We start from the raw sequence: 25,680 nt of genomic DNA on the forward strand, positions 1-25,680 counted from the left end.
GCTTCAAGCACATGCTCCCATCTTGTGTAACACCAGGGGGTCTTATTACAAGCTTTCTAGGAAATTAGCTGCCCTTGTTCCGTGCTTCTTGTATGTCCTGATGAAAAGGCAGTTTTATTTTTATTATTGACTATATTAGTTATTCTGGGACTAATGCATGATGGGTAGAAAATGGCTGACTTAGACTCAATTATGTGACTGGTCAGCATTAGTCTCTACATAGTATTTGTAAATATCTAAGCTCAAACTTGAATTGTCTTCTGAATACCTGGCACCCTGTATGCTCTGGGTAGTCTGTTGGAAAATCAGTGTTTTGTGACATAGGAGCATTAATGGGACATTGAAAATAATATGTGGTGAGTCCTCAGGCTAAAAGCTATTATTTGATGGCATACCTTAAAATTATTGGTGACTTACTGTGCAGAATACAATGTATCCCTAAGATTTTCCTTCCTGAGGGAAGTGGTCACTAATGAAAATAGAGGAAAAGAAAGAAACCCACTGCAGAAAAGATGTCTTTATAACACTCTGTAGTGGAGAAGCTGATCATTTGGGGAGACTTGGGGAAAAGTAGCAACTTCTTGGGACTCCAGAAGAAGTAGTCCTTGCAGAGAGGGGGTAAAGTCAGACATTCATCATTGGAATGTTAGCACTAAGCCCAAGCTGGAGTCCACCCGGACTTCATTCTACACTCGATCTAAGGTAAAAAAAAAAAGGCCGAGACGCGATAGATTGCACTCTAAAGCCATTTTCTTTTTATTGGAAATAGATTCTTCTCATACAATACATCCTGACCAGAACTTCTCTCCCTCCACTCCTCTGAGCTCCACTTCCACATCCCTTTCCCCCCAGATCCGCTCCCTCTCCATTTTTGCTTCAGAAAAGAGCAGACTTGAAAGAGACAACAACCAAACACAGCAAAACAAGATACAAGACAAGGCGAGAATCCTCCTGTTGAGGCTGGACAAGGTAACCCAATAGGAGGGGAAAAGTGCCCAAAATGTGAGAGATACAACTGTTTCCACTGCTAGGAGTCCCACAAAACCACGAAGCTGACTCCTATAATGCATATGCAGAGGACCTGGTGCCCACTCACGTAGGCCCAGTGTTTGCTGCTCCACTGAGCCCCTGTGATTCCTGCTGAGCCAAGTCGGTGGGCTGAGAGGTGCTCCTGATGTCCTCCATTCCCTCTGACTCCTACAGTCTTTTCTTCCCTGCTCCCCAATCTATGACGTGAGGGACCCTATAGAGATCTCCAATGTAGACTCTCTTGGTATCATATACAGTAATTTCTTTACACACAGCCTTCCTACTTTCTGCTGTCAGGATCTGCCACAAGGCAATTTTTCTTCACGTCTGGATTTCTTGCACAAAATTCCCCAAACTCCACAAAATTCAAGAGGATTCGCTAACTTACCATTCTTTTGGGAAAAGCCCAGCTAAGAGGTCTACGTCTACATGGAAGAGGCACTTTCCTCCTTAGATTGCCTGCCCCCTGCTCTCTCTAGCCAAAAGTTGTCCATCCAAAAATGGCTCTTTCCCCCCTGAGAGCTTGTCTGTCAATCTCTCACCTACCTAGTCTTCCTTGGGCATGGCAGATGCTGCATATGGGAACTTCTGGGACCTCCCCACACTCACCAAAGAGGAAGCTGAACAGTTTAGGCCCCTCTAGAAGAGATCCACACTAAAGAGTCTTCTGAGACTGAAGGCACAAGGCAGATGAGGATGCTCAGACAGGTGCAAGAATAAGCCAGCGTCTAGCCAGGCATAACCCTAATCCTCAGGAAGCCGAGGCAGGACTCTGAGGTCAAGGCTACTCAGGACTACATAGTAAGACTCTGTCACAAATAACAAGGACAAAACTTTAGAAGAGAATAGTGTGACTCTTCTCTATGCCCCCATGTTTAAAGAGTGGGGTTCCTGTGTTGGGTCTCACACGTTGTCTGCTATCTTTAGACCACACACATTTTTCTATGATGGCTTAGATTGGCGTCAAAACGACTGCCATGTCTAGTGCTATGACATCAATAAGCAGTTCACTTGTCACAAGAAGAGAGACCGCCTCCAGCTGCCTGTGCTTAATGGCCTTAAATGTACAGTTTTGTTTCAGCCTCCAGGAGAAACACAATCCTCCAATGCCAGCAGGGAGAAAGCCATTAGATCCGAACACGAATGCTACTTCTGACAACTTGACACTGTCCTACAGGTTTCCTTGAAAGGACTGGCCTACCAAATTTGGAACAAAGAATTTTACTTTCACTTTCTGCATTCGCTGCCTTTTCTAAAGCAGATAAGCTGTGTGACTAAGCTAATGCTTAAATCAGAGACACATAAATGGGAGAGAAGTTTGTTTCACATAAAAATTTCAAATTGTCATTCTTCCTTGTAAGACCAAATATATGATATTATATATTTATATATATATGATGATAATATATATGTATATATATACATATATACATACATACATACATACATACATACATACATATATATAACCATCTTGCCCTTATTTATTTTAATTTTTGCCATTTTCCCCTCACACAAAAACTGTTTGGCCAAGAATATATGAGATTAACAGTGATGCTTTGACTCCAGCATATAAACACACACACACACACACCAACACCTATGTCATATTATCTTGCATCCAAATCTTGGGCCCATTAGCTTATTCTGAATGTTTTCCAAGAAACCCACATACCAATAGAGTCCCCTCCCTGAAAAGCTAGTTTGCTATATAACCAATGAGATGGTTTTTGAGACTCTTATCAACAAGTTAGGAAAGTGACAATGCCCCTGTCTCAGCAGGAAGCTCACTATTGCAGTGTGACCCTTGCTGTACTGAAGTAAATGCTCAGAATGATTCAGAATCAGAAATAAATGCCAGCACACTCAGTACTGTAGAGTCAATTTCCCATTACAAGGAAGCAGAGTCGGGAGTCCAGAGGTGTGGATGCCCTTGGTCTCCTCTAGGGAGCAGTACTCTCAGTCTCCCGCTTCACTGCCAGGTCTACTATTTTGTTTTTGACTTGCTTTGCTTTCCTAAATGCAACACTTAAATGAGGTTCCCATCTAATCGGATGCCGCAGAAGAGTACAGATTTTTCCTTTGTCCCCTGAAAATCCCAACAAACGCCCAGCTTTGCCTTTCGTGCGGTACAAACCCCTCACGTTAACTATGGCAACGGGCACCCTAGGACAAAGCAGCTTTGAGGATGGACATAAGCCAGTGCCCTCTTTTACCAAATACAAACTAAGACCCAGCAACCTAAGCAGCGGGAACACCTTCGTGCTTTAGATCAGAGGTTACAGTCTAAAATCTGGTCCTCTCGAGAGCTTAGGAAAGAACTCACTGTGTGCAGTCCCAGCACCTCGGGCCTCAGAGATGCTCTGTCCAGGCAGCTCCTCTCAGCAGCGGGCTGGGGCTCTGTAATTGAAATCACGCATAGTCAGCCACCCTGTTATCAGAACACTCAGCAATAGCAAGAAAATTCAGGTTACTTTTATGTCCCTGGAGTTGTCTCTGCAAACAGCAAGCATCAAACACACCTCTGAGAAGCACTGAAGCTCAGCCCCTCTGTCAGTTGCCTTAAAGTACTCAGGGATGAGTGTCATAGGCACAGTCCCCTCAGAGAACAGTGTTTCATGGTCTCAGTTGCTTTGGGCATGCTACACAGACAATGCAGTGTTAGGGGCACATGAACTCAGGTATAGCCAGGGATTACCAACTTCAAAATAAACTTATTTATGTATGGGTGTATACACACACACACACACACACACACACACACACACACACACACGGAGGTGGTAAAAGAGAGAGAAAGAATACTATATTGTCAAAATACAGAAATTATTTTAAATAATAAAACATAGGGATTGTCATTTAGGAATCATATATTGGCAATGAACAGTACAACCTAAATTCACTCTCATAAAAATCAATAAAAGGAAATATTTTGCTGCATTCAGCTGAAAAAACAAGCAGGTAAAATAAGACAGAAGTCAGGCCAGTTTAGGGAAAGCAGAGATTTGCTTTCCTGTTTGACTTTCTGTGGCTCTCCTGACACAGGTTCTCTGCAGCTTCTCAGGCCATGTCTCGTATTTCAGTCACCCAATGTCAGCCTTGGTCCTAACAAAATATTCCAGTGTCTCCCAAGCCTGGATCTGTAAGTCCCTCTTTTGTGAAGTCTAACGAAATCACATAAACTAATCCAGGCTAGCCCAAGAGGTAAGGCTAGAGTTAACTTACACAAAACTGACATAGGAGGCGTTTGGAGCTCTTTGAGGAGGAGAAGCGGAAGAAGGGAATTATGAAAGGGAATCCACACATTTCCATCACAATAAGGCTCAACAAGAGGGGAAGGTTGACATGTAAGCATGCCTGGCCACGAAAACACTGGGCTAGGCCTTGGATTCTCAGCTACCGAGACCAGAAGGAGTGAGGCTAGATGAAGACCGTTTCCCTGGCCTGCTTCACTAGAGCTCTTCTCTATCAGCACAGGGTCCACTCCCTGAGGAAATGACTCAGAACTCCATTTTGGTTATGAAACTTATTCTGCGGTGTGTGAATTTCCCATCTTTCCGACTTTCGTTTGTCATCCAGACAGCTCTGCCAGAGGAGGCCCACATCACGGCTGGAAGCAAACCATGACAGATGTCACAGGCTGCCTCCCCAGTGTTCAGTCTGCCTCTCTCCCTCCAGAACCCTAATGTTGTCCGAAGCAGGAGCTCTCAGCTGAGGAGGAGAGGCGCAGAAGTTCTGTGAGGGGAGGTTCCTTGACAAAAGCCACACAGTGCAAGACCTAAACCGAAAGGAGCTGCCATGCTGGCCTGCCCTGCCTGCTCTTGGGCTGCCATTCAAGAATGAGTATGCTTGCTTAAGTCATCTAGAAGGGTTCCTTTAGGACACAGAACATAACCCCGAGCCAAGAAACTTTCACTAACACCTTGATAGTGAGATACTGAGATTGTGAGAAATCAAGACTCAAGTCAGGTCTCCTGACCTCCACCAGTGACAGTTCCAATCCTAGGCACTGCCCAAACAGTCCGTCCTCTGAATACCATACAAAGGGAACTTTCACATGGCTACTGCCACCGTTGAGCCTTATTGTGGTAGGGACGTGTGGATCCTTTTTCAAAGTTGCTAAAGCAGACTCGTACTGCAGACCTGTAACCCCAGCACTTGAAGATCAGGGGCTCTAGGAGATCTTCATCTACATAGCTAAATACAAGGCCAGCCTGAGCTACCTGAGACCCTAGCTTCAAACTCCCAAATGCAACAAAGCCTGCCTTCCTCTCCAGCCAGGGAGGCTATTTAAATGACTTGAGCCACAGTTCAAACAGTGGCGGAGGGCTCATTTTCCACCTTCCATTTTTTTCTTGTTTTCTTTTCTTTTTTTAACACGTGATTCTCAGGCATTCTAGTTGCTAAAGCAAGCCTGCCTTGGCTGAAGCAGAGGACACTTGTCTCATTTCTACACACTTCCTCTGCAGGGTGTCTAAGGGAGAAGCAGCTCTCCTCCTAAATCTTGTTGCAGAGGAGGTTTCTCCCTTGTTTCCTCCTTCACTGGGCTATTAAAAGCTATCAGCGCTCCCATGGAAGCTGAAAAACCTTTCCCAGCCAAGAGGAAACCGTACCCAAAGATGATTCCAGGGGATTAAGGGTTTAGCTGTGAAAAGCAAAAAGGCTTAAACGTTTAGAGGGAGATTTTTAAAAATGACATTTTTCTGACCTCAAAATGGAAAAGGAATCTTCGAAGCATATAAGGGTTAATCATAAAAAGAAAGATGGACGTATTTGCAACTGTAATATTAAGGTATGACAAAGAATGTTAAGAGGGGAGGGGTCTGTGAATGTCTCAGCAGATAAAGTCATTTGCCACCAAGCCCGGGGGCCTGGCTTTGATCCCTAGGGCCTATGTGGTGGACGGAGAGCATCAGCTCCAGAAAACTGTCCACTGACTTCCACTCGTGTGCTGTGTGTCGCAGGTGCATGATATCCACCCACACCACCCCCTGAAGAAAAGTAATATATTCAAAGTTAAAAAAAAAAGACAGGCCAAACAAGTATTCAAATTGTCTAAAGAAATGCTATGAATTGGTCATAAAACCAAGATAATAACAAAGCTAGTAATAGATCCCATGGGCACACTACAGAGGAGACAGGCAGACATGGAGGAGACAGGCAGGCTCGGAGGAGGAAAGCAGGCTCAGAGGAGGAAGGCAGGCTCGGAGAGGACAGGCAGGGTTGGAGGAGGAAGGCATACCACGGAAGAGGAAAGCAAGCATGGTGAATAGACAGATAAAAACTGAGCAATTGCATGTGTCATCGAAAATGCAACTTAAATGCCCAGGTTGGTACAAATCCATAGCAGCCCAGGATCAATTTCATCCTATGGCATTGAGCCCACACACCCACTGAGCTTCTATTGACATGGTCCAGTGCTGTGGTCTGGCTGATGTGTGCTCTCCATAAAATTTAATGCCCAGTGCAACACCATTAAGGCCTGTGGTTCTAGCACCATTATATAAAAAAAGACTTTGTATGCAAGCCCTCTTTTCCTTTGCATGTCTACTGTCATACCAAGTGTGTGTGTGTGTGTGTGTGTGTGTGTGTGTGTGTGTGTGTGTGTGTCCATGCACACATGTGCACAAGTTTGAAACACAGCGCGTAAGTGGAGGTTAGAGGACAACTTAGAGTTGGTTCTCTACTTTCAGCACATGGTTCCATTAGCTGAGGTCATCAGCCTTGGTGGTAACCATCTTGCTGTGGTTTGAATAAAACGACTGCCATAGGTGCTTCGGGGGTGGCCTTGTTGGTTAGAGTGTGTCACATTGGAGTGGGGGAGACTTCAAGGTCTCAGAAGTTCAAGTTAGGCACAGTGGCTCTCAGTCTTTTTCTGTTGCCTGTGGATCAAGATGTAGAACTCTCAGCTCGTGTTCGAGGACCATGGCTGCCTGGATGCCACCATGCTTCCTGCCATAATGATAATGGACTGAACCTGTTGGGCTGTAAGCCAGCCCAATCAAAAATCTTAATTTTTAAGAGTTGCTGTGGTCATGTTGTCTCTTCACAGAAATAGAAACCCTAACTAAGACACATCTTTACTCACTGAACTGTCTCACCAACCCAAAATCTTTGTTTCTAACCTATAGATATCCAGGTACCCCAGTGCGACTTGTTTGAGAATATTTCTCCCACTGGATTACTTTGGCACGCTGACACACTTAGCTACTCCTTATTCACGACCACTTCCAGGTCTTCTGAGCTTCTTTATTGTCAATGTGCTCAGCCCTCTGCTGATTCTATGCCACATTGATTACTGTATATTAACTGATTACTGTATATAAATCTTAAAATCAGGTTCACTGTATTCCTTTGAAACATGGCTTTAGGGATTTTAATTTTAATTTAATTATTAGAAAATATTGCTTATATTACTCGAGCTCTTTGTGAGATTTTTTTTAAAAATAAAAAGTACATGAAATCTAGGATTGAATATAAATTTGGGGAGCAATGATATAGTTATTCTTTTATGTCTTCTATCCCAGGAAGAGCATAGTATGTTTCTTTACTTACTTAAATATTCTCTAACTTTTATTGGAATTTTGTAATTCTCTGCATTAAACATTTTATAAGCAGGGGTAGCTCAAGATACTTCCCTCTCCGTTCCGAGCCTTTATCGCTAATGGTTGTTGAATTTAGTCATTCGTGTTGATTTTTGTGCATCAGACCATATGACTATGACTATTTTCCTTTAGATTTTTGAATACATTCCCATTGAATGTAGAATTTTACCTGGATGCTCCCTCTCAGCACAGAACCATATCTGCTCTAGCTGACGTGTTCTGGTGGGTAATGTACTGCAGAGCTGCTCCTGCACATGGCATGTCTTAGGGAGGGTCTCACTGTGTGAGTTCTTCTTAAGATTTCATTAGGACTCTTGAATCTGTGTGGATGTCTTGTGACAAATCTGGGCAATTCTCAGCCATCACTGTTCCGAGCGCCTTCCCAGCCATATCCTGCACCATCTCTCCTCTGGTTCTCCTGACTTCATGTATCAGATAAACACTATTGTCACTTTTCCTTCTACTGCTGTGAAAAATCACGTGACTAAAAGCAACTTGGGGAGAAGAGGCCTGGCTTACACTTCCACACCACAGTCCCATCATGGAAGTCAGGATGGGGAACTCAAGGCAGAAACTGGAGCAGCGGTCATAGAGGGATGATGGTTACTGGTTTGCTCCTTATAGCTTGCTCAGTCTGCTTTCTTATAGATCTCAGGCCATCTGCCTGAGGGTGGCACCTTCTTTAGTGGGCCCAGCCCTCCCATATCAATCCTTAATCAAGAAAATACCTTATAGACTTGCCTATAGGACAATCTGTTAGCAATATTTTCTCAACCAAGGTTTCTCTTTCCAGATGACTCTAGCTTGTGTCAAGTTGACAGAAAACCAACCATGTCACAGCCACCAACACGTCCCTAAGGCTGGTACAGCAAAGCAATGCTTTCCTTCTTTACGTTACCAAAGGGAACCATTCCGGCTTGCTTCCTGGGATTTTAAATAGATAGATGGACAGAAGAGAGGCCCTGTTGCCTGGAGGTAGCCGTCTGTTAGAAGGCTTCTGGGAGCTTCTCTATGGAGCAATATTTCTGCTTTGGCTTTCACTCCAGCAGGAAGTTGAAGAAGCAATGGGTGGAGTTTATTACAGTGCAGGGTTTTTCTCCTCCCAGTCCGACTGATCCAATTTTTCTCCAGTCTTCTGCCTGTTTCAAGCCCCGGCTGTTTGCGTGGTCCTTTTACTCTTCTCTCCTCTGCAATCTGCCTCCCTCAGGCTTCTTGTTTAGCTGACCTCTGACCCAGTTCAGCACCTGTCTGTGAGGATTCCCTAATCCAGTATCGTGACCTGAGCTCTTGACCCAACTAAACACGCTGCCCAGACATTCTAAGGGTTTACATTCACCAACGTTTTTATTGCCCTCCTAGCTAACAGAATCCAGATCGTTCTTCTCTGCGAGGCAGAGACGAGGAAGACGGACTTTAAGGATCTACTCTCTTCTCTCTAGGACACATTTCTGAGAGGTCACCAGCTGCTGCTGCTGCTTCTTTCTGCATTTTTTCTAAGCCCAGCACAAGGAGGCAGGAAGATAAATGAGTGGGAGGACAAATTAACACTGCAAAGCTTGATAAATACTAACATCAAATACTAAAAATAACCAGACAGCAGTAGTCGCCTTTAGGAATTTCATTTGTGCTTTTGTGTGTTTGTGTGTGTGTGTGTGTGTGGTGTGGCAGGGCGGGGGAGGGAGGGGCTCGAGAAGGGAGAGAACTCTTTTTTTTTTATTCTTTATTCTTTTTTAAAAAATAGTTTTTATTACATATTTTCCTCAATTACATTTCCAATGCTATCCCAAAAGTCCCCCATACCCTCCCCCCCACTTCCCTACCCACCCATTCCCATTTTTTTTTTTTTTGGCCCTGGTGTTCCCCTGTACTGGGGCATATACAGTTTGCGTGTCCAATGGGCCTCTCTTTCCAGTGATGGCCGACTAGGCCATCTTTTGATACATATGCAGCTAGAGCCAAGAGCTCCGGGGTACTGGTTAGTTCATAATGTTGTTCCACCTATTTAGAGCAGGACTGGAAATGTTACCTGGAGGCAGAAGAGCTCCCCTGCAGGCAGAGTCGCACCCACCCAATAACTCCCTTGCTGACTCTCTCTTTTCTGCAGTTCTGTAATGGCTCCCTCCCAGGGCTGCACAAGGCACCCTGGACTCCTGCAAGGAGACAGGTAAAGTGCCTGGGAAGTTGCAGGCTTGATCACATCTTTTTCCCTTTTCAGATTTTCCCGTTGTTCGTAGAGAAAAGAAAGGTGATTGGGACCAGTGTGCATCTATCTGCGAGTCCCTGTTACTTAAGTGTGTCACATCAAGGCCCTCATTCCCACAGACACAGTCTGTGTGATGGGAACAACTCCAGATTAGGACTCTACAAGACTCCAAACATGCCTGCCCCTAGGCATGCCTGCTGTACCATTCCTAGACCAGGGATGTGGACAAATGACCTTGATAGCTTTGGGGGCGGAATATTCAGGTTTAATACAAGAGGAGAGTAAGCTCCTTTTGGATTCGGTTGCTGTTGCTTCCCTCTCCTCGGGGAACAAGTCCGCCCACTGTGAGTCTGTATGGATTGCTAGAATAGAGAGAAAATGCAGTGGAGGGAAACGAAGCACACCCTCATGTGTGAGCACAGGCACCTTTGAATTCTTCATCATCTCCCTCACAATCAACAATTTCCCTCCATCTCATTCCCTCTCAACAACTAGCTGCAAATAGAGGGCCTTACATCTCAGTCTCTTCTCTTAAAATCACATCGAGATCTGCTTCCTCTGCGCTCTGAGGAGCAGTATGAACGGGGAGCACGCTCCTGCAAATGTCAATTTATTCGTAAAACTCGTGTTCAGGGCACCCACATCTCCCCATCACTCCTCTCCCATTTTGTATCTGCCTCCCGGGCTCTTCCTCAGCCTCGTTCAGTCACGCAGGGATGAGTTCTGCGTTTCAACCTTTACAAGCATTGCGTTCCTCCCCCTCCTCCTCCTCCTCCTCCTCCTCCTCCTCCTCTTCCTCCTCCTCCTCCTCCTCCTCCTCCTCTTCCTCCTCCTCCCTCCCATCATGCTTCCTAACAGGATACAGATTTCTTCTTGACACCTCTACTCCTAAATCCACCGAGGCCAGCTCTCCACTTGCTTTCCACAAGCTGCCTCTGGATTCCCAAACTGTCAAAAGCAATGGACTCGTCCTTTTCTGCTCATCTCTCGCCACTGCATTCTGCCTTTGGATTCCATGATAATGCAACATCCTGGTTTTTCCTGAGGACTGTGTGTGCTTTCCCAGGCGTTGCCAGGTTGAGCAAATAAAAATATTGAGCTTTCAGTTAAATGTGAATTTTAGACCAATATTAAATGTTGTTTCGTATGTTGAAAGTTTGTATGGGAATTTTTTGCACTAAAATAGTGACATTTTTCTATCCGAAACTAAATTCTGGGTTCCCTACTTTTTCCCTGACAACCACTATAGTTGTTTCTTCAGAGTCTGTCTCTAACTGCACCCTTCATTTCTATCTCCATGGCCCTAGTAATGATTTTTTCCTCAGAAAAATAAAACAAAACAAAACAACAATCTTTATCTCTACCTACATCAGCCTCTGTCCCTCTTTTCCTTCCATGCCTCTATCTCTCCCTCTCATTTCTGTTTCTCTGTGGATGTTTTATAGCATTTCTAAATTCAGTTGAAACTGACATCTCTGGACTCACAATCACATCAACTCCCTCTTCCTCCTCTTCCTCCTCCAGTGGCTCCAGTGGCTCGCTCTGGGTTCTGCCTTAACCAGCCTACCTTCCCGTCTATATCCCTGGGACCCATGGATGTGAGACCATCATCAAATCCTACCAGTCTTTTGAAACTGCCTTCAACTAGGTCCACTATTTCTGTTCTCTTTATTTCTGACCTCCACACACTACCTCTGAATGAGCATCCTAAAGTTTAAGTGTGGGTGTGTTGTTCCCTTAGTCAGAGACGCTCCTGGCTCCTGGCTGAAGTTCTTATTCCTCAGCCGGTGTTCAGATTCAGAGCCTGTCACGGTTTGGTCTTCCTCAGCTCATCTCCCGGTGGCCACCTTGGGGACCTTCAGGACACAACCTAAGTCCATTAGTTCACATTCAGAGTTAAGCTTAGATCACTTTTAAAGGGACAAATACAGTTTGGGCTAAATATAAACTATTTACTGAATTACTAAAGGGAGTCAGTTAGAAGCAAGCATATTAAAGACCAGAGAGATGGCTCAGTGCTCAGTGGAACACTTTACCATTCTGCCAGAGGACCGAGGTTTGTTTCCTCGAACTCATATGGTAACTCACAACCATCTGTAACTCCAATCCCAGGACATCTAGTGACCCTTTTCTGGCCTCTTCGGGCACCACACATACATACAAACAAAACACTCTCACACAGAAATAAATAAATCTTTTCATGAAGTAACCACTAAAGTCATTAAATAAGCAAGTCATTGGGAGCTGATATAAAGAATTCACTTTTTTACAAGCTTAGTGTCTATCAGGTATGGACAATGTTCACATAAGCATCATTTATCTCTGTGACATCTAGTCACAGCTAGATTCGGAGAGAACTCCACTCAGCCACTGTTGCCTCTCCATTGATCTTTTGAACTGGATCCCTTTCTCGTCACCTGATTCTTGCAGATGGGGGCTTATGATGGTTTCTGTAAAAGCCTCTGCCCTCTGTATGATAGAAATCTCTAAACAATCACGGTCTCCACATGCTACTAATCCACATTCCGATCCAAGAACATGAGAGTACACCAGCAACCTAAGTTGCAATGAACAAGACAGTAAACATTTTCAATTCTACAGTGCATGTGTTCTCTAATGCAACTCAACTCTACCACTGAGATCCAAAGTCAGTCATCTATAAGTGACTAAAAACAACAATAACAAAACAGGCCTGGGTAACAATAAAGCCAGCAGCCAAGGTGCTGCCAGTGTGGACTCTCTGTCACCTGCCCTGAAAGTTGTCTCTGAGCAAATATTTATTTATGCTTTCTTTCCAAATTATATCATTCACTGTAGTCACTTAATTAGAAAGAACAGCAACATTTAAAAAGATATTTTTAATTTGACAAGTTTATATTTAAACTGAATACAGTACCGTAGATTGGGTCATAAATAACTAAGGAATGGGGAGTTGGACTCAGAGGTGTCTCTGGAACTCTCCATGTGATCCAGTACAGAGCAGAGTCAGGTTGAAGTCAAGCAGATGTGAATCACCCTTGCCTTAGTTAAAGGGATAGCTAAGTTTCTAGTTGCTGTAACAAAAGTGACCTAAACAAGGAAAAATTTATTTTGGCTCACAGGTCCAGGGAGTCCATCATGGGAAGGGAGTCCTGGTGGCAAGAGCGTTAGACAACTAGACATGCCGTGTCAAAGTCAGAAGGCATGAAGAGATGGAAGCCTCACCCGGGTAGCACAAGAGCTGACCCATGATGGTGGGCACACAGGTGAACCGGCCCCAAGGGTGTGAGCATCGGAGAACTGGCTCCCATGAGGTGACATGGGCAAGGGAAAGATGACCCCCCCCCTTCTTGTTCCTTACCACCAATGGCAGGCAGGAGAGCTGGCCCCAAGCTGGCCCCGAGGTCATGAGAGTGGGAGAACTGGTCATGTCCATCAGCAGCTGCAACAGTGGAGGAGAGCACCTCATCTAGGCAGCAGGATAGAGCTAGAGAACCAGCCCCGAGTGTGTGAGAACAGGAATGCTGGCAGCTGACCAGCTCAGATACCTCTCAGGCCCAGGGCTTTGAATTGGCGCACCCCAACACCTACCTCATTCATGAACTGCTGGAATGCATAAAGGGGTCAGTTCAACAAATCTAAAACTGCATGATCTCCATGACACAGGACAGTAATGGAATATCCAAGAGGAGTCCCAGTGAGGTTCCAGTATCAATAGTATATCAGAAGCCAGAGGCCTTGTAGGAAACTCATTGCCACCAACATTTGCAAGCAAAGTGTGGACAAAAGTGTATACCATGGGTCACACTGACACACTACAGCCTTCACGAGGAGATTGTTTTTTCTCTGTTCGGGGGAGGCTGCAAGGGTGAGGGTGAGTACTAGGAGAGAAGGAGATGAGTGGAATTGGGGTGCATGCTGTAAAATTTATAAAGAACCAACAGAAAGAGAGAGAGGGAGGGAGAGAGAGGGAGAGGGAGGGGAGGGGGAGGATAGGGGGAGGGGAAGAGGGAGGAGACAGGGGGAGGGAGGAGACAGGGGGGAGGGAGGAGACAGAGGGAGAGGGAGGAGACAGAGGGAGAGGGAGGAGACAGAGGGAGAGGGAGAGGGAGAGGGAGAGGGAGGGAAGCATATGCTCTGCTCACTTTTTCCCTTTTGTATGTTCCAGGAGCCCAGCTCTTTCTGCTCCCTTCCACATTTAGGGATGGCTCACTCCACTCAGTTAACCCAATCTACATAGATAATCCCTTACAGACATGCCCAGAGGTTTGTTTCCATGGCAGTATAAATCCTATTAAGTTGGCAATTGAGACAAACCATCCCAAACACAAAATTTAAGAGAGCACTAACAAAGGCAATCAAGATAAATAATGTTTAGTGCAAATATCCTTGGTTTTTGTTATTTTGTTTTTTGTTTGTTTTGTTTTGCTTTCTCAAGACAGGGTTTCTCTGTGTAGCCTTGGCTGTCCTGGAACTCACTCTGTAGACCAGGCTGACCTTGAACTCAGAAATCCGCCTGCCTCTGCCTCCCAAGTGCTGGGATTAAAAGCGTGTGCCACCACTGCCCGGCCTGGAGTTTCTTCTTGGCTTCATCTTACCCGGAGTCCTCCCATCCCTTCCCTGGGCAGGCACCTTCCCTGCTTCTGACAGCATTCTTTACTAGCAATGACCTTCGTCTTGGGCCAGTTGCTGCAATTTCTGTGTCTTTCACTCTGTGTTAATTTCTCCCATGATGCATCTCAGTTATTGATCCTTCAGGAATAAAACTATCTAACCTAAATTGGTCACTGTAGCACAGACCAGTACTCTCAGCACTCTGGAGGCTGAGGCAGAAGAACCATGCCTTTGAGGTCACTCTGGAATACAAGAGTTAAGGGCTTTTCTCAAGAAAAAGAATTTTTAAAATCTGATTCAATGTTTAATCAAGCTTTCTCTAACATACGTAAAAATAGATGGTACTGGGCCAAGACTCCCAGGCTTGTGTGCCTCCAGAATGGAAGAGACCTGAAGGAGAAGCACGAGTCATCAGATGTCAGGCGACCTGGGCCTTCAGTTCAGGTTCAGCCACTTTCTAACTGATGTCTTGGAATTACATTCCTTAAATTTCACCTTTTCAATGACATTGGTGAGTCCGTGCTTTTGCTTTTGAAATGACATCAGGCCATCTCCTGGTCTGCAAGGAGGAGTGTAATGCTCAACTGAGAGGAGTAGATTAAAGCTCTTTTGTTAAGAGTGGCTCCCTTTGAATGTAAGTAGTGTGTTAGCTACTTTTCTCTTGCTGTGACAAGATACCATGACCAAAGGCGACTTACAGAAGGAAGATACTATTTTGGCTTATGATTCTATAAGGATAAGAACCATTCATGATGGAGAGTCATGACAGCAGGTCGCAGGCATAGTGGCAGGGGCAGGAAGTTGAAAGATTGTATCTTCAACCACAGACAGCAAACACAGAGAGTGAACTGGAAGTGGGGGTACTGTTATAAATCCTCCGTGCATGCCTCCAGTGACATTCCTTCAATACATTCCTTCAAGGCTGTACCCCCATTTTCAAATAATATCACCAACTGGGAACCCAAATACTTGAGCCTATACAGGACATTTCTCAATCAAACCACCACAGGGAGAGAGGCAAGAGAGTATCCTACTCCTGTATAAAATGCGAAGCTTCTGAGTGGAAGACGATAGAGTAGGACTTCAACCTTATTTTTGTTGTAATCTGTAACTTCAATTTGTCTGAGCCTGCTTCCTTAACTATACAGGACTACCTGTTGTTAAATCTCATAGGGTTTTCTTGAAAGCTGTAAGTGTTCCTAAACATATGATTGAGTTATAAAGTTATTGCAAAAGGAGAATATCTTGAGTCAGGATGCATTGAATCTACCTCATGCCCTGAACATGACTGCTAGTGGCCCTGTAGGCTGCAGAGCACGGGTTGTTTCCTGTCCTGACCATGAGGCTCACACTGCTGTCCATCACAGTGGCTCAGTATGGTTGCACATAAAAGAACCAAGTTCAAAATTTGAGATTTCTAGTAAATGTAGATTGTTTCCTACCACTGTGAAGCTGAAAATCGTCAAACTAAGCGTAAGGTGAAGATGTCTGCTTAGCATTTTATAAGTACACGACTGAGCTGTTAGTTCCCTGTCTCTTCAGCGTGTGTTTTAAGAAATGACTGTAGAGCCGGTGAGATTCCAAGTGTTTCAAAGCTGCCTGTGTCTGAGGTACTCCCAAATGTCTGAGCGTCACACAAAGGGACACTGTTTTCTGAGATGGAGACAGAAATTGACAGTGCAGACACTGTCACGAGGATGAGACCAGGTGGTGGGAGGGAAGCCAGCAGGGGGTTTGCTTTGTGCAGAACTAGATGTTGCTTAAAATGTCACAATCTCAATAAGTGATGGCGTGGACAACTTTAAACGAATCCAAATGGATACAGAAAACCCACCATGCAAAAGTGTTAGGACTCTAAATAGAATAGGGTTAGAAATGGCGCAATGCTGAGCTGCCCCTGAATCCAGGGAAACAGTAAAAACTTAGCAAGAGTGACCTGTCTTTCTTCAAGAATCTGGCGCTTGTTTCTCATCCATTTAAGAATATTTGTGCCGGGCAGTGGTGGCGCACACCTTTAATCCCAGCACTGAGCTCAAGGCCAGCCTGGTCTACAGAGTGAGTTCCAGGACAGCCAGAGCTACACAGAGAAACCCTGTCTCAAAAAAACAAAAACAAAAACAAAACAAAACAAAAACAAAAAACAAAAAAAAACAAAAAAACAAACAAACAAACAAAAAAAAACCAAACATCAACAACAACAAACAACCCACAAAAAAACAAAAAAAAATCTTTTTTAAAAAGAAGGAACTCCAGAAGGTCAGGGGCAAACTTGACTCTACCAATTTGGCTAAGTCCGTCCCTCTTGGTACAAAAACCCATCACAGATGGAGTTAAATCAAATGTAGTCAAAGCAAGTGCTTCTCAAGTACTTTTCTAGATTCTGTGCTTCAGAAAATCAAGTCAAATCTACAATGCCCATTTTCAGTGCGTCCTGGGTGCCACCATAACTGTGTTACAGGCAGAGCATCATCTGAACACGGATGCTAGGATCATGGCAGTGAGTGAGACGGATGAAGATGCGATGATTATCGAGAAGGGAAAGGAAGTAATGGGACTTTACTTCCCACACAGCGCCGGGAGGAAGGTAGCAAGGTTTGAAGAGTCCCATTTCCTTCAACCCTAGGCACCAGCCCACATGAGATGATCTGTAATGAGATACACAACAGATACATTCAAGTATTCAACATACTTGGATGTGCAAAATCTCACAGCTGGTCACAGGTTCATAATAACTATGTGCCTCTTTCAGGGGGAGCTGCTGCGCCTGCTGAGAGTCGGCAGGGCAGCAAAGCTCCCCCAGCTTTCCAAATAGAGCAGCTTAAAGACTCCTTTGGCAATTTTAACTTCACAATAATAGAAAACACTCCAGGCAGAGTGTGAGAGACCAATCTTGTAAACAGCGGGATGGGAAGGTGTAAACAATTATAGAAAGAAAACATCCACCCTTAAAAAAACGCTGCTTTTGAGAAGGGAACAGGGATAAACTCAGTTACAAATATCATGGAACAAAAGCTCAGAGAAGTGTGAAATCCCACACCAGGTGACTGTGAGGATCCATTCCAATCTGCCAGCCCCTCCCTTTTGGCATCAGGCTTGCTTTTACATCCTTCTAATTTTATGTGCTTGTGTTGGGGAGTTCGTTTTGTCTTTCCAAGCAACATGGCCATCATTTTGAGGCAGTTGCAACTTTTCCAAGCCTCTTCTTCCTTCACTGAGCCTAACAGCATTGACTTGGAGGATCCATGGCATTCTGGAGGCCATGCATGTCTGTTTTTCTTTGTGCCTTGCATGCAGTGAAAATGCATCTATAATCTCATACGGCATTCTCATATAATTCTTATAATCATTTGTGTTGTTAGAAAGATCCAGAATTGTTTATCCTTTCAAACAAGGCTACTGTTGACTAAACATGTACTCTTTACAGTGGTTTGGGCAGACACTGACTTTGAAGACCTCATAGACTGCAGGAGAGGGAGAGACTTGGAAACACATGGTGTCAAGCAAGGAGGGAGCCACCGTGATCCCTCAGCTGCAGTGATAGGATGCATGGTAAACAAGTGTTTATAGGAGGTCACATGTACTAAATGCACACAGAAGAGCTCATAAGAGTTTACACATGCTAAGTACTATGTAAACAAACTGAAGCCTGCAATGTGTTAGAAGGAGGAAGAGGAAGGAAGAGGGTGAGGAGGAAGAGGGAAGGAGGAGGAGTTGGAGGCGGAGAAGAATGATGATTAAGGTTATGTACAGCAACTAATAAGAAAAGACCAGCTTATATGAGCAGGCATGATAAGGTCAGACCTCTATTTCCATCCCATAAGATTAGTAAGAACAGGAACTCTGAAATAGCCAGGCTGTCCTTTGATTCTTATTTCCTTCTGCCTTTCCCCACTGCAAGGTCAACCTTCTCTGCTCATCCCGATGGAAACTGATTTTATTTCACACGATAGATGCTCATTGACTCTAGAATGATAAACCAATGAGACCTCCAAACTAAATTGGTGTTGTTTTGTCTCTGGCATCTCCCACTTGGGCTGTGTACCACTCCTCAGTAGGTGCTTCAAGAATGAGTCATGGATGAAGGAGGTACCTGTGGATGAACAAGCACAGCCATGGGCCAGCAGCTGTGCTTTCTAGAAGGTAGAAAGTGCTCTTCTGTGATGTTTTTCAACACCCACCTCTATCTCTTTCTTGCTCAGGACCTGCTGTTGGCCTTGACCTCCAAACTGCCTTGCTCAAATTTATTACTGACAAAACTGTGCCATGCATGTTTGATTGTACCAAGAAGGCTGTATTGCCAACGCAGTGACTTCTCATAGCACCAATGGATTGTAGTATTAAGAAGGTGCTATAGATGAAGAAAGACCAGGACAGTCAATAAGCAGGAAAATTAAGACCAGAACCAGGATCAGGAGACAGAAAAGGCTACCTCAGTGTTGGTCAGCCTTGGCTACATGTGCAGTTTGATTCTTCTCCTAGGGTATCTGATCCTGACAGTGGAAGTTAAGTTTTTCATTTTATTAAAATAGCTCTCAGCATGAGCAACTGCATTTGTGATATGATTGAAGGGAGCCAGATGGATAAAAATACTTCCATCCTTCCCAGAGTCTGAGAGTTCACCATTGAAGATGTGTGACTTAGGGTCTTAAAGTCATCTGTTTCATGGGTTTGGTTTCTTAGCACGTGGTTCACTTAGAATGGCTACCTCTCAGTTGGAACCCCCTCAAGAAGAGGGCTCAGAGGCTGAGATATAAAAGAGATGCCTGGAAAGAGAGATCGAGGCTCCAGGACAGGCAGAAAAGGAAGATGGGTGGTCCCAACGACAGGTGTGGATGCTTTGCTTGGCTGACCCCATCCTTGTGCTCCTGAAACAGGGAAAGGTTGTACTGTGCTCCATTTTACAAAGTTAGATTGAGTTAAGAAAAAAATCAGGGACGAGGGCAGATGGCATTGAGTTCTGTGGACATTAAGCATAGCACTGTGTGTTATCAACACAGCAAGATTCAATATTCTTACTTTCGAAGATCTCGTAGTCTTGGATCTTGGAGAGACTCTGTCTCTTGGAGAGAAACTATCCCAACAACAAGCAATGTAAGAGAAAGGTGGACAGGTAGGGGGTTCAGAATCTCCATGTGACCTGAACCTCAGAAAAGGAGGGGTCAGACTTGGAGGAGGTAATGTTAGCTTTCCTGGAGACACCAGTCTCAGAGGCAGTACAAGTTAAAGGGGGAAACATGAGTTGGTAAACACCTGCCTAGCTTTGCCATGTAAGCCTACACAGCCAGATCCAGGTGCTACTGGGGTCCTCCTGAACAAGAAAATCCAACTTGGACTTAATCACTGATGAGCAAGATGCCATCAGCATTCCCCCAGGACAGACACCTGACGGCAGATGCACTACATGGAGGTGTGACACATACAGTGCCCTGCTTCCAAGCAAAACCTCCTCTTCCCACATGAAACCTAATGATCATTGCTGCAACCGGCAGCTAAACATATCTGGAATTTCAGGAAGAGGTGAGTCTCCAGATTTATATGTTAAGATGTGTGTCTAATAAATCTGAGGAAACAAGCAGGTCCAAGCACCACCCAGTACAGAAGCACATGAAGAAGTTTACATGATACCATAGATCAGGAGCTGAGAGAGATTCTAGGATCTTCCATGGGAGGAGACTGAGGAAGATGCAGCCCTGGGCCTCTCCCTTGCCTCAAACAGGAAAGGTTACTTGTATTTACCTTCACTTATTGTCTGTATGTTTTTAAAAGACGCCTTTATTTAATTCCTACAAAGAAAACAACTCCAAAGGAAGGAAGGAAAATTTGACCTTTCTGTGATAAATGAGTTATTTCGTCAATAGCTCTGTTCCTCTGAACAACAGCTCTTTAAAGCCCTTGGCATAAGAGAAGCCAACACCTACAGCCTGAGGCTTACTGTGAATGAGTGAGGAAAACTATGGGGGGAGGGGAGGGTGTGGAATGGAGAAAAGGGAGTCCGGAAGCACTGAAAACCCTGCTCCCTGCAGGTGTCTTAACTGAGTGAGCACATTGTGGCTCCCGTTCGCCTCAGCTTAGCCACCCTTGGCCAACCCTTCAAGGCAACTGCAGAGCTGACCTCTTGTTTATGTCTCATCATAGGCTCCGTGATCGTGTTACCCAAACCCACCCACAGATGCTGGCAGAGCCCTAAGTTCAACGCAGGCAAGCAGCTGCTGGGCAGGTGCACTTCTGATGCCTAAATACGAAGTAGGGATTCTGAGATGATTTGACTTTATAAGGAGCCACCAAACCAAGAGGAGAGAAACAAACAAATGAGATGCTAAATATGCAGGTGGTGGTTACAGTAATCAGTGGACAGCATAGTAACACCACATTTTTGGAAGTGATGTTTTATAAGGACTCAGAATTCATAATAAGGAGTCTGCAAAAATGACTTTCTAATACATACAAAAGTCAAAACTTTATAAACATTATGCATACAACTTCAATGGGATCATTCTATTTATTAGTTGCCAGTGAACAGAAGTTTAAAATGAAAGTATAAAAACACCAAGTAGCCTTAAAATGAATAACCGTGAAAAGCTAGCAATGCTATTCTATTATCTGAACTTTGATGAAGTGAGCTTTTAAAATTCACAAACATGGTTGCCATGGAGTCAAGAGCATATTTATGTGCAAATTTATGTGCTTTTAAAAAAAAGGCTAGTCAGAGAAATATTGATATATTTAAGAACTATCTCTATATATTTGTTCTGACTCCTCACTCTTCTTATAACACCAACCCTCATCTGGTAACTTTGAGGAGCGTTGTAAGACGTTGGTGACTTTTCTGTGTTGTGGGGGTGGAGTAAAACCCATTTGTTTACCTCTAGCCACAATCTGCTGGAAAGCAGGCAGTGAGCACATCCCATGCACTCTGCCTTTTGTAAGTTTGTCCGTCCATGGTGGAGATCCCAACATTCCACGACTCATAGCCTGGACATGTAATTCTCATATGACAATGTGCGTACACACCCTCAGGTGGTTCCCACTGATCCACACCAGTGTGATCCTTGCCTGTGAAGTGCAAGGTTGAGCCAGTCATTTACCTTCAGCCAACTATGGCATCTCCAACTGGATGGATACCTCCCTAACTGCTTGGCAAGAATCCAACTTAGCAGGCTACAGCATTCGCTGTCTTCTGCTAAATTTGAGACAATGAGCTGTCCTGTGGAGACAGGGCTATGAAATGCCACATATCAAAGAGTACTAGGTGGTTCCTAGATGAGAATCTGTCCAGGTGGCAGTCACAAAGAAAGTGGGAGACTTGGTACTTTAAGTCCTGTATTTGAGGTAGTTTTTTATGTAGCAATAGACAGCACAAAACTCATGGGTTTTGTTATAGTTTGGATCTGGAATGTCCCACAGGTTCATGTTCTGAGCAGTAGGCCCTCACTTGTGGCATTGTTTGAAGGCTGTAGGGGTCTTTAAGAGGTAAGGCCTCCCTGACAGATTTAGGTCAATCAGGACAGGTCCTTGGCAATTACACCGTGGTTCCAGCTAGCTTTCTGTGCTACACAATCGGTAGCAGGTAACTACTGTCCCCCCCACACACCCCCATTCCTGCCTCCACAGATGGAGCCACTTTGCAATGATTTTCCTGATAAGCTAGACTGCTATCTCTCTGAATCCAAGAGCCTTAAGAAACATCTCCTCTCTTTAGTTTTTCTGTCAGGTGTCTGCCACTGTGATGTAGAAGAAACACATCGAATTCCAGTTCTCATTGCACTCAATCAATTATGTTTTGCCTTTGAGAATTATTTTTGTTCTCTTTTTTTCTAATTGTTGTTGTTTGCTTGTTTGTAATTTTGTTTTCCAGATGGGTCCTCCTGCAGCCAGACAGATCCTGAGCTCAAGATCCTCCTGGCTTAGCCTCCTGAGTACTGAGATTACAGATCTGCACCACCACACCCAGCTTGCTCGTCCTTCCCAGGAGGACAAGAATGCAGCAGAGTGCTTTATAAATGTATATAGTGCATTTCGTTTTAAAGTTCATCGATGAATATCCTCCTCTAGGTAGGAGTCTTGACACACAAATGAATTACACGCCAAAGTGATTTTTTTAAAAAAGATTTTATTTATTTTATTTCCATGAGTACACGGTTGCTGTCTTCAGACACACCAGAAGAGGGCATTGGATCCCATTATAGGTCCTGTCCACGTTCTGGTTCTGTCCCAGAGTCAACCCGGAATATTACATGACATTCAGTCACAATGTTGACTTAGGCTTCTGCCTGAAACAATTCCTTATACGTCACTTGCTTTTTATCACACTGATGATTTTAAAGAGTGCTGGCCAAATAATTAGAATAGGCAAATACTAGAATCTGTTTTATATTTTCTTCATGTTTGGTGTCAGGAAACATGACAAGAAGAAAAACCACAAAGGTAAAGAAAGTGCCCTTCTCGCATAGATCAGATTCCTCTTAGTAACATGGCAGGTCATTGGGACATGAACCTCAGTTCCCTGGGGAGGTGAGACAGAGAGAGCTTGCCTGGCAGGGATGAAGCTCTGGTCTCAGTTCTACAGAGCAGACAACACTCCTATCTCCAGTAGCATTTGTCAGGCTCTACCATAGTTTTTCACCCTTCCCATTCTGCACTCGATGGAAGAAAATCATTGTGTAGCCTGTGCTTTGCCTCCTGTCTGTGAACCAGCTGGGATCCTTCTTCTGCAAGGGTTGGGGGGCGGGAGCAAGGGCTCCATCGCTTATGTATTTATCTACCCAATCTTTCACATGAGTGTAGTTCTGTTTCATTCACTCTAGGTTATAGTTCAATGTTATTTTATTTATTGTGCAGAGCTCTGGCAAATGGGTCCCACATTTGTGTGTGTGTGGGGGGGGGGGGGGGAGTGAGATGCTTCTCTTTGTCTTTTTTGTTTTTCTCTTTCTGGTGCTGCTGGATACTCCTAGCTCATCTTGCATATTTCCTGCCCTTGTCCTAACCAACCCTTTCTCCAAGAAACCTGACTTTTAATGCAAAACAGAAACCAGGGTCCGAGCAGCAGTGTGCACCTTGTTACAAGGGTGTCAATGCTTCCAAAATAAACCAGTGCTTCAATCTCCTCATAGGAGCAACAGATATAACTATATTCATTAATTTTTCTGGACATGGTAGCTCAAACCCATAATCCCAGCACTTAATAGGTAAAGACAAAAGAATTTCTGTGAGTTCAGTGCTAGCTGAGCTGCATATGGAGTCTGGAGTCAGCCTAAGATGTGGAGTAAGACTTCATCTTAAAAAAAAAAGAAAAAGAAAACAGAGAACACACAGGCACACGCACACACACTACAAGCATTTTTAGAAAGAGATTACTATGCACCTGAACTTGCTAGAGTACTTTGCACAAATAGAAGCTTAGTTAATTATTGTAATGGTATTGTATCACCAAGCAAGCCAGTACTATTAGATCCATTTTAAGAATGAGAAAATCAAGTTACAGAGAGGAGCCGGCATATGCACATCCACTAAGTAGGAGAGCCAGGGAGAGCACTCGAGCATCTAGATTCAGATTTGGCACCTCCCCCACTCTTTCTCATTGCCTCTCCGTACGGGTCAGAGGGCTCAATGACCTGCTATCTCAAACTGCTGAATCAATTAATCCTTCTGTACATCCTTAAGGCATACATGTACCCAGTAAGTGCCAGACTCTGCTGTAATGTCTGCCTGGCACCCCTGAAATACCTCTTGGCCTATGAGATCCAACTTAACATGGCAGAGGAGGTTGCTGAGTGTGCCCTAAGAGATAATCTGAGCTCTGTTTATCTTATCTCTGTCCATTTATCAGTTCTGTTGATTTTAAAGGGACGGCTTAGTGTCTCTCTTAAACATAAAACCCCCATTTCTTATGCTGCACTGATAACATATTTGAACAAAATGATTCCTGTGAAAGCCATTGAACGAAACCCACGTTCCCAAGTGGAGCTAAGAGAAGTCTAAATGCTCACTTACTTTATGGCTGTCACTTTCAGGTGGCTCCACGAGACCAAATTTGAAGTGACCTGAAGGAAACATACAACATAACAGAAGTGAGTGAAAACTCCTTATAGGGCACATCCTTACCTTGTTAGAGGGGCTGCTGAAGGCTTGATTTGCTTAGCCACTAATGCATTTTGGGAAAGGATTGCAGAACAAAAAAGTAGTACAAAAGACAGAGGCCAATACCATGGGAGTCTGGGATTGACTTCTTAATGTTTCCAGGCTTCTTGGAAAGGCATAAAGCGTTGAAGAGAAAGGACACTGGAGTAGAGGGACTCTCGTGGCCAGCTCCTAAAATCCAAGGACACTATCTATCTATCTCTATCTATCTATCTATCTATCTATCTATCTATCTATCTATCTATCTATCTATCTCTACATCTACATCTATATCTATCTATATATTTTTTTCTTTAAAAAGTCAATACAGAAGGATAGATAGTTCAGTGGGTAAGAGGTCCTGTTGAATAAGCCTGGTGAGCTGGATTTTATCCCAGGAACCCATGATGGAAGTAGATAACGAAGCCCAGAGCATTGTCTAGACTCTCAAGGGAGAAGAGTCTCAGAATAAGACATGATTCAAGTGAGCTTCCTTCTACATATGTACAAAAACAGTGAGAAACCACAAGAGGATCAGTCCACAGCACTGGGGAGATAGCTCAGCCAGTAAGGAGCCAATAAAGGTAGCATGGATGTTTATGGGGTTGTCTAGACAGGTGGTCTCAGGTATTACGATGTCTTTGAGGAGAGGGTTGAAACACCAGACACCTGTCCATTAGTGATGGGAACAGTCTCAAAAGCATGAGCCCCCAAGTTCTAAGTCAGGAGTCCACATTAAAAGGCCATGATGGCACATATTTGTAAACCAGTACTGGGGAGGCAAAGATGGGCAGCTCTCTGAGGCTTGCTGGGACCAGCCTAGGTTACTAGTGAGTTACAGGCCAATGAGAGACTCTGGCTGGAAAGGTAGGTGAACGGCTGCTGAGGAATGACATCTAAGGTTGTTCTCTGACCTCCATGTGCATACTGCATAAATACGCATGCGCGCACACACACACACTTATACACATATACATTTTTATAAGTCAATAAGGATTGGTAGAGAGTTCAGTGGGTAAAACGTCCTGTTGAATAAGCCTATTTTTTAATCCCAGGATCCCATGGTAAAGGCAGATAACCAAGTACAGAGAGTTGACAATATTTATAGGGCAGGAGAGTCTCAGAAGAAAGAAA

General features: G+C 44.2%; 1 protein-coding gene across 27 annotated transcripts in view; it reads right to left on the minus strand.

Moving 5' to 3' along the window:
• Ncald (neurocalcin delta) overlaps positions 1 to 25,680 on the minus strand; it is a 426,345-nt gene that overhangs the window by 193,861 nt on the left and 206,804 nt on the right. For 18 of the 27 annotated variants that reach the window (NM_134094.4, NM_001359845.1, NM_001359844.1 and 15 more), the window contains 2 exons: positions 24,421 to 24,470; positions 3,356 to 3,429 (listed from right to left, as the gene is read on the minus strand). The gene's annotated coding sequence lies outside the window, so the exon portion shown is untranslated. The remainder of the gene's footprint in view (positions 1 to 3,355; positions 3,430 to 24,420; positions 24,471 to 25,680) is intronic. The other 9 variants (NM_001359841.1, XM_030248654.1, XM_030248650.1 and 6 more) reach the window with 1 other exon arrangement.

This window comes from Mus musculus, chromosome 15, assembly GCF_000001635.26.
Source record: "Mus musculus strain C57BL/6J chromosome 15, GRCm38.p6 C57BL/6J".
Taxonomy (NCBI): domain Eukaryota; kingdom Metazoa; phylum Chordata; class Mammalia; order Rodentia; family Muridae; genus Mus; species Mus musculus.